Raw genomic sequence first — 13,369 nt, forward strand, 5'->3', positions numbered from 1 at the left:
TGGCTGAGAACATATCGCTAAAAACTGCAAGCGCTAAATGCCTGCAAATTACGCCAGAAAGTCTGAATGATTTATATTAAGTTTGGCAGACGAGAGCAAAATGTATATTTTTCCAAAATTTGGTGCTCCACTTCGGTGGGAACCGTGCCTTTTTACTTATTTTCTAAGCGTTATAACTCTACGTATTGTGGCGAATATTAGCATCACTATGATGTTAGTAAATAATCAAAAACAGCAAGCAGCCACACTTATGTACACGTACACATTAAAGCAAGGAGCCACACTCATGTACAATTCAACGAAGAATATTCCATACACATAGCCAGCAGCTTGAAGGGGAGAGATTATTTCACATGCTTATATGTAGCCGGCAACTAAGAGCAGAAGTTGTTACTCACACATACACACGCATATGGCTAAGAGAAAACCATAAACTACAGATATACATGTATATAGATAAATATCCAAGCCTGAGGTACAACTGTACTAGAAGGAATGCTCGTGAAACGTCTAGACCTTAAGATAAATGGGCGAACGAGGTAACCGAGAGTATAAAGGCAGCGCAAGCTGACGAATCAGTAATCAGTTGGATTTAAACACGCTATTAGTGAAGTACTACTCCCAAAGTAGTCTAAATATATACCATTTTGAAATACTGAATATTGGAGTTATTTATTCGACAGTTCAGCGATTCGAACGATAACAGAAGGTGAATAATTATCAGGAACTCCAAAAATTCGTTATAGTATATTGCCCGCGACCAATGATATTAAGTAGGCATATTTATGATATGAATCGAGGTGTAAAAAACTTTGGGCAAGTGGCATCGCCATTTTGGAATTATTTCGCGTCTATCTCCAATATCCGAGTCATATCTAGAATACCGGGATCGTTGCGGACTATTTTGGGAATTTTTGACTATTTTCGGAAACACTTCTGCAACATTTCGGGATTATCTTTGAGATCAGTTGGTGTCCATTTTCGCATGTGTTCGGTTTCGAGGTCAATGCTTTACTATTTCCATATCATTCGGAATCATTTCGGGATTGCTTAAGGATCATTTGTGGATTGTATTTATTCCAGAATTTCGTTATTGGTTTATTGTATATTTGGGATCATTTCAGATAGCCAAGAGTCTGTGAACTTCCGGCTATATTTCATTTCATTTCATTTATTTATTGACAGTATTAGCACAATAAGACCTTGTATGATCTTTTATAGTGCAACAATGGTTACATAATAATGAGTATAATTTTTATACTCAGTTGAGCAGAGCTCACAGAGTACATTAAGTTTGATTGGATAACGGTTGGTTGTACATATATAAAGGAATCGAGATAGATATAGACTTCCATATATCAAAATAATCAGGATCGAAAAAAAATTTGATTGAGCCATGTCCGTCCGTCCGTCCGTCCGTCCGTCCGTCCGTTAACACGATAACTTGAGTAAATTTTGAGGTATCTTGATGAAATTTGGTATGTAGGTTACTGAGCACTCATCTCAGATCGCTATTTAAAATGAACGATATCGGACTATAACCACGCCCACTTTTTCGATATCGAAAATTTCGAAAAACAGAAAAAGTGCGATAATTCATTACAAAAGACCGATAAAGCGACGAAACTTGGTAGATGAGTTGAACTTATGACGCAAAATATAAAATTAGTAAAATTTTGGACAATGGGCGTGGCACCGCCCACTTTTTAAAGAAGGTAATTTAAAACTTTTGCAAGCTGTAATTTGGCAGTCGTTGAAGATATCATGATGAAATTTGGCAGGAACGTTACCCTTATTACTGTATGTACGCTTAATAAAAATTAGCAAAATCGGAGAAGGACCACGCCCACTTTTAAAAAAAAAAATTTTTTAAAGTAAAATTTTAACAAAAAATTTAATATCTTTACAGTATATAAGTAAATTATGTCAAGATTCAACTCCAGTAATGATATGGTGCAACAAAATACAAAAATAAAAGAAAATTTAAAAATGGGCGTGGCTCCGCCCTTTTTCATTTAATTTGTCTAGGATACTTTTAATGCCATAAATCGAACAAAAATTAACCAATCCTTTTGAAATTTGGTAGGGGCATAGATTTTATGGCGTTAACTGTTTTCTGTGAAAATGGGCGAAATCGGTTGATGCCACGCCCAGTTTTTATACACAGTCGTCCGTCTGTCCTTCCGCATGGCCGTTAACACGATAACTTGAGCAAAAATCGATATATCTTTACTAAACTCAGTTCACGTACTTATCTGAACCCACTTTACCTTGGTATGAAAAATGAACGAAATCCGACTATGACCACGCCCACTTTTTCGATATCGAAAATTGCGAAAAATGAAAAAAATGCCATAATTCTATACCAAATACGAAAAAAGGGATGAAACATGGTAAGGTAATTGGATTGTTTATTGACGCGAAATATAACTTTAGAAAAAACTTTATAAAATTGTTGTGACACCTACCATATTAAGTAGAAGAAAATGAAAAAGTTCTGCAGGGCGAAATAAAACACCCTTAAAATCTTGCCAGGTATTACATATATAAATAAATTAGCGGTATCCAACCGATAATGTTCTGGGTCACCCTAGTCCACATTTTGGTCGATATCTGGAAAACGCCTTCACATATACAACTACCACCACTCCCTTTTAAAACTCTCATTAATACCTTTAATTTGATACCCATATCGTACAAACTCATTCTAGAGTCACCCCTAGTCCACCTTTATGGCGATATCTCGAAAAGGCGTCCACCTATAGAACTAAGCCCCACACCCTTTTAAAATACTCATTAACACCTTTCTGTTGATACCCATATTGTACAAACAAATTCTAGGGTCACCCCTGCTTCACCTTTCTGGCGATATCTCGAAACGGCGTCCACCTATGGAACTAAGGAATACTCCCTTTTAAAATACTCATTATCACCTTTCTTTTGATGCCCATATTGTACAAACAAATTCTAGGGTCACCCCTGGTCCACCTTTATGGCGATATCTCGAAAATGCGACCACCTATACAACAACCACCACTCCCTTTTAAAACCCTCATTCATACCTTTAATTTGATATCCATATCGTACAAACACATTCTAGAGTCACCCCTGGTCCACCTTTGTGGCGATATTCCGAAAAGGTGTCCACCTATAGAACTAAGCCCCACACCCTTTTAAAATACTCATTAACACCTTTCTTTTGATACCCATATTGTACAAACAAATTCTAGGGTCACCCCTGGTCCACCTTTATGGCGATATCTCGAAACGGCGTCCACCTATGGAACTAAGGATTACTCCCTTTTAAAATATTCATTAACAGCTTTCTTTTGATACCCATATTGTACAAACAAATTCTAGGGTCACCCCTGGTCCACCTTTATGGCGATATCTCGAAACGGCGTCCACCTATGGAACTAAGGATTACTCCCTTTTAAAATACTCATTAATACCTTTAATTTGATATCCATATCGTACAAACGCGTTCTAGAGTCACCCCTGGTCCACCTTTATGGCGATATTTCGAAAAGGCGACCACCTATACAACAACCACCACTCCCTTTTAAAATCCTCATTAATACCTTTAATTTGATATCCATATCGTACAAACACATTCTAGGGTCACCCCCGGTCCACTTTTATGGCGATATTTCGAAACGGCATCCACCTATAGAACTAAGGCCCACTCCCTTTTAAAATACTCATTAACACCATTCGTTTGATGCCCATATTGAACAAACAAATTCTAGGGTCACCCCTGGTCCACCTTTATGGCGATATCTTGAAACGGCGTCCACCTATGGAACTAAGGATTACTCCCTTTTAAAATACTCATTAACACCTTTCATTTGATACCCCTATCGTACAAACGAATTCTAGAGTCACCCCTGGTCCACCTTTATGACGATATCTCGAAACGGCGTCCACCTATAGAACTAAGGCCCACTCCCTTTTAAAATACTCATTAACACCTTTCGTTTGATGCCCATATTGTGCAAAAGCATTCTAGAGTCACCCCTGGTCCATCTTTACGGCGATATCTCGAAAAGGCGTCCATCTATAGAACTTAGGTCCACGCCCTTTTAAAATACTCATTAATACCTTTCATTTGATACCCATATCGTACAAACGCATTCTAGAGTCAACCCTGATCCACCTTTATGGCTATATCCCTAAATGGCGTCCACCTATAGAACTATGGCGCACTCCCTCATAAAATACTCTTTAATGCCTTTCATTTGATACACATGTCATACAAACACATTCCAGGGTTTCCCTCGGTTCATTTTCCTACATGGTTATTTTCCCTTATGTTGTCACCATAGCTCTCAACTGAGTATGTAATGTTCGGTTACACCCGAACTTAACCTTCCTTACTTGTTTAAAACTTAAAACTTAAAAATGTATATATTATTCCATAAAGTAACAAAAGTGAAAATATATAAACTTCTTGTTGTTTTATTTGGAGCTTTTCGGCCGGTTTATCTCAATAAAATCTAGTTTTTTATTTCAATCAACGCGTTTCGACGCATATTCGCGTCTTCATCAGGATTCTAATTTATTTTTTACAGCATACAGCAACAAATACATACAGCGATGAACTTCAAAGAAGACGTCGACAACATAAACTGCGCTTATGTCACAACGATCAAAGCCAATGCAAAAGATTGACGAATAAAGACGTGCTGTGCGGCTTAACTTTTTTACAAAATGTATCTGTTTGTTAATAGCCGTGTTTTTTAACACGCGCGTATACGTTTCGTTTGCGCGTGTTAAAAAACGCCTATCTTCGCTTAGATAATGCTTAGGAGACCCATCTAGCGGCTGTGGTAAAACAACTAGCTACAGCAACAGGGTGTACCGAAAAGCGGAGACGCAACGCTCTGATGGCCATAGGGTATAACATATAGCTGAATCAGTTGCGATGAATTGTGGACACACATATAATACATAGAATTAGTGTACAGGGTGAAACAAAGACACATATTTCAGTTACATCTGAGTATAATGCGTATTGAAATTTAGTAGGACAAAATTTATGCGCAGCAATTTCAGAGGTGTATTTATAGTTTGTCTCTTAGCAGTCAATATAAAGTTTAAGCGTAAACGGATATACGCGTGTTAAAAAACACGGCTAATGTTATGTGTATAATATACACTGTATATGTATATGTTTATATGTGCTCAACAACTAGACGAATTTAATGTTGTCAATAATGTAAGTTTGGTGAAATGTAAAATCAGTTTTATATGTAACATATTAATTTGCCTGTATTTAATAACTTTGTTTTTCGTATTTTCTAAAAAATAAATTAGAATCCTGATGAACACGCGAATATGCGTCGAAACGCGTTGATTTAAATAAAAAAGTAGATTTTATTGAGATAAACCGGCCGAAAAGCCACAAATAAAACAACAAGAAGTTTAACTAAAATACTTGGCCCTACAAAATTATTTATGAAAATATATAAGTTTAACAAGAATTGTGACAGACATTTAGCAACAATGATTGACTAGATTAATAAGTAGCTAAACTCAGATTCTAATTTGTATAAGCTTTACCAAAGAAAGAAAATATAACATTCTTAAGGTTGCTTCTACTTAAGCTATTGCGAACCGAGTTGGGTATAGAGTTCCAAATGCGGATAGCATTGACAAAGAAAAGTCTTGCAGAGTTTAGATAATTGTAGATGGGCACGATCAAGTCATTTATGCGAGCAGATCTAGAGAATGTTAGCTTGTTATATAAATAAGTAGGCATTTTATCAGCAATCACACGACACAAAAATATACAGTTCCTTGCCTTAAGATACTCAGATATTTCACAACCCAAGAGACTCGTTCGCCACGCTGATATATGATCATATTTAGCCAACCCGAAGACATACCCCGTGATATGATTAAAGGCGACATCAATCTTATGTGCCGATTTTTAATCTAATTTGCTGTATATACAATCCGAATAGCAGATAATTGGTAGTATTAATTGTATAGCAAGCCGCTTCCTAATTCCAAGAGGGGTGAAGGGGGCAGACATTCGTAGATTACGTAGAGTGTAGTAAACTTTACTGATAACAGCGTTAATATGATCATCACAAGAGAGACTAGAGTTAATAACAGATTCTTTACTTTAGACCCGTACTTAAGGCATTTACTATTGATATATAAAGCTGGTAGATTTGATGAGTTAATTTGCCTTTTAGATATAGGTAGCACATACGATTTATCACTATTAAGGGAAAGATATGTTTTTGAAAAAGTTTGGGCTCCGCATCTCTGGGAACAGGAATCATTTTGCGACAATCCCCGGTTAATATTGGAGTTGTTTTACGGTAACACTTAAATTATTCCGGATTTATTCGGGACTACTTTTGTATAATTTTCGGAATTATTTCGGGATTTCTAGATCACTTGGGGACGATTTCGGGGTTTGAGTTTGTGTGCGCGATCATATTAGTTGAACTGGCCGGTCCATGAGGACCTCGCATAGACTGAATGAGTCCGTAGTGTTGATTATATTAATATCCATACCGAAATCCATTTCGGGAGTGCGCACGGGATCATTTCGTCATTGTTCTCGAGACGATTTGAGACCAATTGGCGGCCATTTTGCGATAATTTAGAGGTTGATTTCGAAATTGTTTTCACCATCTTTTTGGAATCACTAGAATAACATCACTAGGATCAATTTTCGGGACTGTTTCGGAGCAATATTTGGAATCGTTTGTGAGAATGTTTTCTGAATCGCGTGGGTTTCATTTTAGAACCTTTTCGGTTCTGTCGCCATGTAATTTCAGGACTGTTTCGGAATTATTTTCAGGTAATTTGTAGGATGTTCGGCATCATGTCAGTATTGTTTTCGATATCAATTGGGACTATTTGGAAATCATTACGGAGCTATCATCGGTACATTGTGGAACTATTTTGAGATCATTTCAAACGTATTTAGGAATTGTTTTCGTGATAATTACAGGATTGTATTCGGGATTATTTGAAAACTATTTCGGAATTATCTCCGAATCTTTACGGCAGTATTTCGAAATTGTTTTCAGGGTAATTTCGTCGCTCTGGATTTTTTTTTATACTCAGCTGAGCAAAGCTCACAGAGTATATAATTTTATTCGCATAACGGTCCCCGTAACGGCATACACTAATCGAGAGAGATATAGACTTCTATATATCAAAATGACCTTTGCGGAAAAAGAAATTCATGTCCGTCCGTCTGTCCGTAAACACGATAACTTGAGTAAATTTTGAGGTATCTTAATGAAATTAGGTATGCAAGTTCCTGAGCCCTCATCTCAGATCGCTATTTAAAATGAACGAAATCGGACTATAACCACGTCCACTTTTTCGATATCAAAAATTTCGAAAAACCGAAAAAGTGCGATAATTCATCACCCAAGACGGATAAAGCGATGAAACTTGGTAGGTGGGTTGACCTTATGACGCAGATTAGAAAACTAGTAAAATTTTTGACAATGGGCGTGGCACCGCCTACTTTTAAAAGAATGTAATTTAAAAGTTGGCAGCTGAGTATGTAATGTTCGGTTACACCTGAACTTAGCCTTCCTTACTTGTTTTGTAATCATTATGTGAGTATAATCAACCTAGACCAAAACTCGGTATGAGGCTCGTATACACACATACATATGTACACAGAATTTTGAACTACTCCTCATGACTTCAACAAACAATGCGAAAATATTAATGACTGCGACTTGCTACTCGAAAAAATATGCAACCACACAAAACATTAAAACGGACCCGCTTCTCTTACTTGGCACTTCGCGTCAGATCCTTTTTGAACACTTCATGACGGCCCCCTACTCGCCATACTCTAAGCATATCTACTGTCAAATCTTAAAATCTTATTTATAATTTTCTACCGATAAGATAGTAAATTTGCGACTGAGTTTCAATTTTATTAAGTATATTTTAAACGATGCTGTAATATAAGCGCAAGCCTGCAATCCGAAAGTCGAGGAGTTGATGACAATTTTATTTGCCCAAGGCGTTTTGGAATTACGTTAAGCCCAAAATATTATGCTCGATTACTCCTAAATTATGCTTCATTATGCGGCTAATCTACTTGCTGGCTTTTCCCGCTTCTACTTCGTTACGAAGATGGAATTCCCACAGGAGTGCCTCTCAACGGTTGACTCTCCTATTAACTTTGGTGCGTTAACGCTTACCATTGATGATGAGGTGTCGGCTTAACGTTGTTGTTGTTGTAAAATACTGTGGCGAATTTTAGCATCACTAAGCTGTTAGTAAATAAAGGCACAACAACAATAAAGCAAGCTGCCACTTTCGTGTACATGAACGCATGAATTTGATCCATTTACACGTGTACATATGTACATGAAAGGTGACGAAGAATAACTCACGCACACACATGTAGTCATCAGCAGAAGTGGGTTCTCACACATACACACGCATATTGCTGGTAACCAAGCAGAAGATTCTAGAAGGTGAAACGTCTAGACCTTTGGAGAAATATGCGGACAAGGCAACGGAGAGTCTAAAAGCAGCGAAAACTGAGGAATGACTAATAAGTTTGATTTAAACACGCTATCAGTCACGAAGTGAAGTATAATTATACAGAATATTGGAGTTATTTATTCAACAGTCACACTCTTAATTCGTTTACGGCCTAGTAGAGTGTGCTACAGGGTAGCGTCCGGGTCATTATTTTTGAAGTTTTCATAAACGATATTTCCACCTTCTGCCAGCACCCTAACTTTCTGTATAGATTACATCATTGTCATTTAAACGTTTGCAGGGTTCGTCATCACTAAAGGCTTGTCGTCTTATCCAAGGTTTTAATTGTTTTTTTATTGGAGTGTGGTTTATGTGGCGGGTTCCAGGTCCAGCGCACAACCCGCTCAGCGGGGATGCAAACATTTCTTGCACGTTTATATAGGGATCCGCTTGATCCAGACACACACCCGCTTATAGCCGCACCTTGTGGTAATTAGACGCTGCTCATGAAGTCCCCAGCTAGCTCTCAAACCGATTGATGGAATGGCCTAGCTAAGTACATATAATTACTTATTTATTTCAAGGTAGTTCTTATCTACGTAAATTTAACATTTTTGATGTCATTCTTTTTTGAAAGTTTAAGCAGTAAAACAAGTTTTTAGTTCTCCTATTTACACCAAGGTACATACATATGTATATTCATTGTTATTTTTGCTTAAGTTCAAGGATAATGGATTATGCAATATCTTTGGTGTGTTGGCATCTATTGTGAGTGAAAATAAATTACATACATATGTAACTACATAGGCAGATGGTAGATGTAAACAAACACCAAAATGGGAAGGTGACCTGAACATAATCACTTGCTTGTAGAACTTACGAATGTATCAGGGTTGCCAAATACTGGATTGTTTATTAAGGTTTGCATCGAAAACTAGAATAAACGTTGGTGAAATGTACGTACAGTCGGTTAACAAATTCGCATAATATTTTCGAGCAGTTTTTTTATACCTTTCATGAAAATTAAATGGTATATTAAGTTTGTCACGAACCTCAAAATTATAGGTCCTTAAAGGAAAATAGATAGACCTACCAATAAGTATACATAAATGATCAGAATAAAGAGCTGAGTTTATTTAACCATGTCCGTCTGTCTGTTTATATGCAAACTAGTCCCTCAATTTTTGAGATATCTTGATAAAATTTGGTGAGCGGGTATATTTAGGTGTCCGATTTGACATTTGTCAGAACCGGCCATGATTTATTTTGTCAAATGCTATTCTATATCTAGAAAACCACAAAAAGCTTCTCCCCCACAATCTTCGCAAAGCGATGATGCTGTGGGTTTACCTGTTTACCTGCATGGCAGGATGCAGGGGTAGTTACCATAGTGTCCCGGTAGATCCATTGATTAACTATGCTATTAAATCTCCCTAGTCTTTGTAGTTTTGTCAACTCGTGAAATCTGACACTGTCACCGACCAAATCCTTATGCTACCTTATTAACAACATACGCAGAGCAAATGTCGACCATATGGGACTCAAATTTCAATCCTTCTGTAATTTCCTCCAACGGGTGAGGGACCTTAGAATATACTCGCGGTAAGTATGCGTATGCGTAAGAGGTAACTGAAGTACCTGATGGATCTAGGGGTGGGAGGGCGTTATGGCATACTAGATTTCATGTGGTCATTCCAAATCGTTCCCGAGATGGTCGGACTTGTACCTTTATGGTGTTTGTTACCAGAACGCACCGGATCTGCATCCGGCAAAGGATCGTTAACACTCTCCAAGGCCTTCGGGGAGTGTCCTTATCGCTACAACAACAATGAAAAATAACTTCTCCTTTATAATTTTTTCTAAAAGCTTCGATTATGCTGTGAGTTTGGCCGCTGATACGCTTTCAAAGATATAGGTAGAGTAAGACGCATTTTGATCTCAGGATGAATAAACCAAAAGCGAATGAAAAAAATTTTTTTCGTTCAAAAGATATACACGAAAAACCGAAAAATGACCCCGGACCCCTACGAAAGCGGGGGTGGGATGCATAGTCCTTTTGGCAGAACACCTTAGTGCGATGACGGTATTCGGGCGCGCTTATGAAAAATACGCTGACCAGTCGGGATTCAAGGGGTTGTGTAGCGCAACCCTCTCAAGGTGTTGCCAGCGCAGTGTATAACTTCACCAGCTTATTTGTCAACCTCACCTACCCGCGGCGAATCCTATTTTATTAACAGACGAAGCTCTGGCGACCCCAAGCTCCTCATGGAACTAGGGGGTGGGGAGAGAGGGATGACCTCGTTCCCGAGATGGTCGGGCTAGTACCTTAATGGTGCTTTATTACCGGACCTATATCCGGCAAAGGACCGTCAACATCGATAACACTCCACAAAACCTTCGGGCAGTGTCTTTATCGTTAATACAACAACAACATCAACATCATCAACAACAACAACATCAACATCATCAACAAGAACAACGCTGACAAGACAAGTGGGGTAGGATAAAATTAAATCCGTGCAAAATCCCTTTGTCAGCCGCCGTGGTGTGGTGATAGCGTGTTCCGCCTACCACACCAAAGATCCTGGCTCCCGCCCCGTGCAAACGAACTTAAAAACAAGTTCTTCAATTGGAAGAAAGTTGTTCTAAGCGATGTCGACCCTCGGCAGTGATTTAGCAATCACTACGAGTGTATTTCTGCAAATAAAATCTTCTAAGTGAAAACTCGTCTGCCCTGCAGATGCCGCTCGAAATCGTAGGTCCCGTCCCGCCAATTCGCAGAAAAAACTCGGCCCAAAATCTATTCGGCGGTTATCGAGCCTTACATTTACTTATTTAAAATCCATTTGTACACATTGTTGTTCCCGTTTATAACAACATTTCAAGAACCACATGAAAATGTCCATCTTCAACTGCAAATATCTCCGGACAGACGCGTATTAGCAGTTGAGCGCTGTTGTTGGCTTTTACCAAATTTTTTATATCCGCTTTCGCACTCTAAAATCGGAGGTGGAAACTGGATTTGATACCACCTTTGATAATTTTTGATAAAAGTTATTGTAATTGATATTTTTGGAGAAGTTTTAGTAGTTCTGTGCCCTCAGCGGGGTAGGGGGTCAGAACATGCCCGCGCTAGGTATGCCTGTTGTAAGAGGCGACAAAAATACCAGATTCAAGGGGCTGTGTAGCGCAACCCTTCATGTTACCAGCGCAATATATAGCTTCTCCAAACCCAATTGTCAACACTAACATATGAGGCTCTGGCGACTCCAAGCTCCTCATCGAACTTTGGGTGGGGAGGGAGGGATGGCCTGAAGGTTTAATGTGGCCATATTAATCGTTACCGAGATGGTCGGGCTAGCACCTTAATGGTGCTGTGTTATCGGAGCGTACCGGATTTGTATCCGACAGAGGACCATCACATCCATAACACTCCCGAAAGCCTTCGGGGAGTAACCTTATCGCGACAACAACACCAACAACAACAACAACAGCAACAACAACCAACGTAACCGAGCTATTTGGACTCAAAGTAAAGAATGAGCAGCGTTACCGAAATGATATTAACGGAAAACCGAAAAATGGTCCGGGGTCCCTCCGAAACCAAGGGTGGGATCCATAGTATTTTTAATCAGAACACGTTTTTTACTTGCTCCCTACTTTATGATGCACTAAATTTAGTTTCCCATCCCAATGCCTTTCGAACCCCACATAAATTTGTATCTACTTTGTTCATGGCTATCCCATTATCCAGCTCCTTCCGATGTTGGCTTGCATCCACGCATTTGAGAAATTTACAAAACTCGAAATTATATCCAGCCCACCCTTCTCAAACAATAGAAAGAGGTCCAAAATCGCCATTAATCGCTTCAATTACATATTTGTTTGTCTTTTGACTGCCCTTCATGTATATATACATATATACTTAAGTATATAAATATTCTCCTGTATCTTTGCAGAGAACAATTTTGTCTTAATTTTGTTTTCTTGTGTATCACTTTCAGCCACTTACCAATTCTTTGGTCTCTTCCATTTTTGGACTTGGTTTTCTCGTGTGATCAAGCAATCGAAAAATGGATTTTTCTTTCCTTTTTGTTATAAATTTTTATGTTTTGCGGAAGTTTATAATGTACTACATTTAATGGACACTTATTAAATGCACTTGGTATTCAATTCATAACATTTCTTTCAAATTTTCCATATTTTTTTACTCACAGCACACAAAACCATGGCAGCACGGGACAGCTGATTATAAACTTTTTTTATTAGATTTGATACATCAACTTCCGACGCAGTACGATTTTGACATTTGTCCATCGAATTTACAAAAACAAAAGCCGTGTTTTTTATACACGCGTATGCGTTTACGTTCGCGCGAAAAAAACGCCTATCCTTGCTTAGATAATGCTTAGGAGACCCATCTAGCGACAATGGTTAAATAACTAGCTACAGCCACAGGGTGTACCGAAAAGCGGAGACACAACCCTCTGATGGTCATAGGGTATAACATATAGCTGAATCAGTTGCGATGAATTGGGGCCACACAAAGAATACATAGAATTAGTGTAGAGGGTGAAACATATACACATATGCCGTATTTCAGTGAGTTTTACAGCTCCGGCTCACGCTCAATTCTCACGGGAATGCTCTGGATCATTGAGAGACTTGAGAAGCAGATGTCGTGAAATTTTCGCACACGCGAAATGTGATAGGCAGATGTCGCCGCTGTTTTTCATTTAACTCATACGGCAAATGGCTAAGCAGCGACATCTATTTTTGAAAAATTAGGTATATTAAAGGCCGCGTTGCCAACCTAAAAAGAAGTAATTAACAAATTATCTAGCTCACAAATTGAACCAGACTTCTATCTGGATTTATCTGGCTC

At 38.4% G+C, this 13,369-nt stretch overlaps 1 protein-coding gene across 1 annotated transcript in view; it reads right to left on the minus strand.

Annotated features, from left to right (window-relative positions):
* The window catches only part of LOC137240647 (uncharacterized), a 109,554-nt gene extending 96,720 nt beyond the window's left edge, over window positions 1-12,834 (minus strand). The window contains exon 1 of the mRNA XM_067767155.1: window positions 12,497-12,834. The gene's annotated coding sequence lies outside the window, so the exon portion shown is untranslated. The remainder of the gene's footprint in view (window positions 1-12,496) is intronic.
* Between the last annotated feature and the right edge of the window lie 535 nt (window positions 12,835-13,369).

The sequence above is a fragment of the Eurosta solidaginis genome, chromosome 2 (genome assembly GCF_040869045.1).
Source record: "Eurosta solidaginis isolate ZX-2024a chromosome 2, ASM4086904v1, whole genome shotgun sequence".
Taxonomy (NCBI): Eukaryota; Metazoa; Arthropoda; class Insecta; order Diptera; family Tephritidae; genus Eurosta; species Eurosta solidaginis.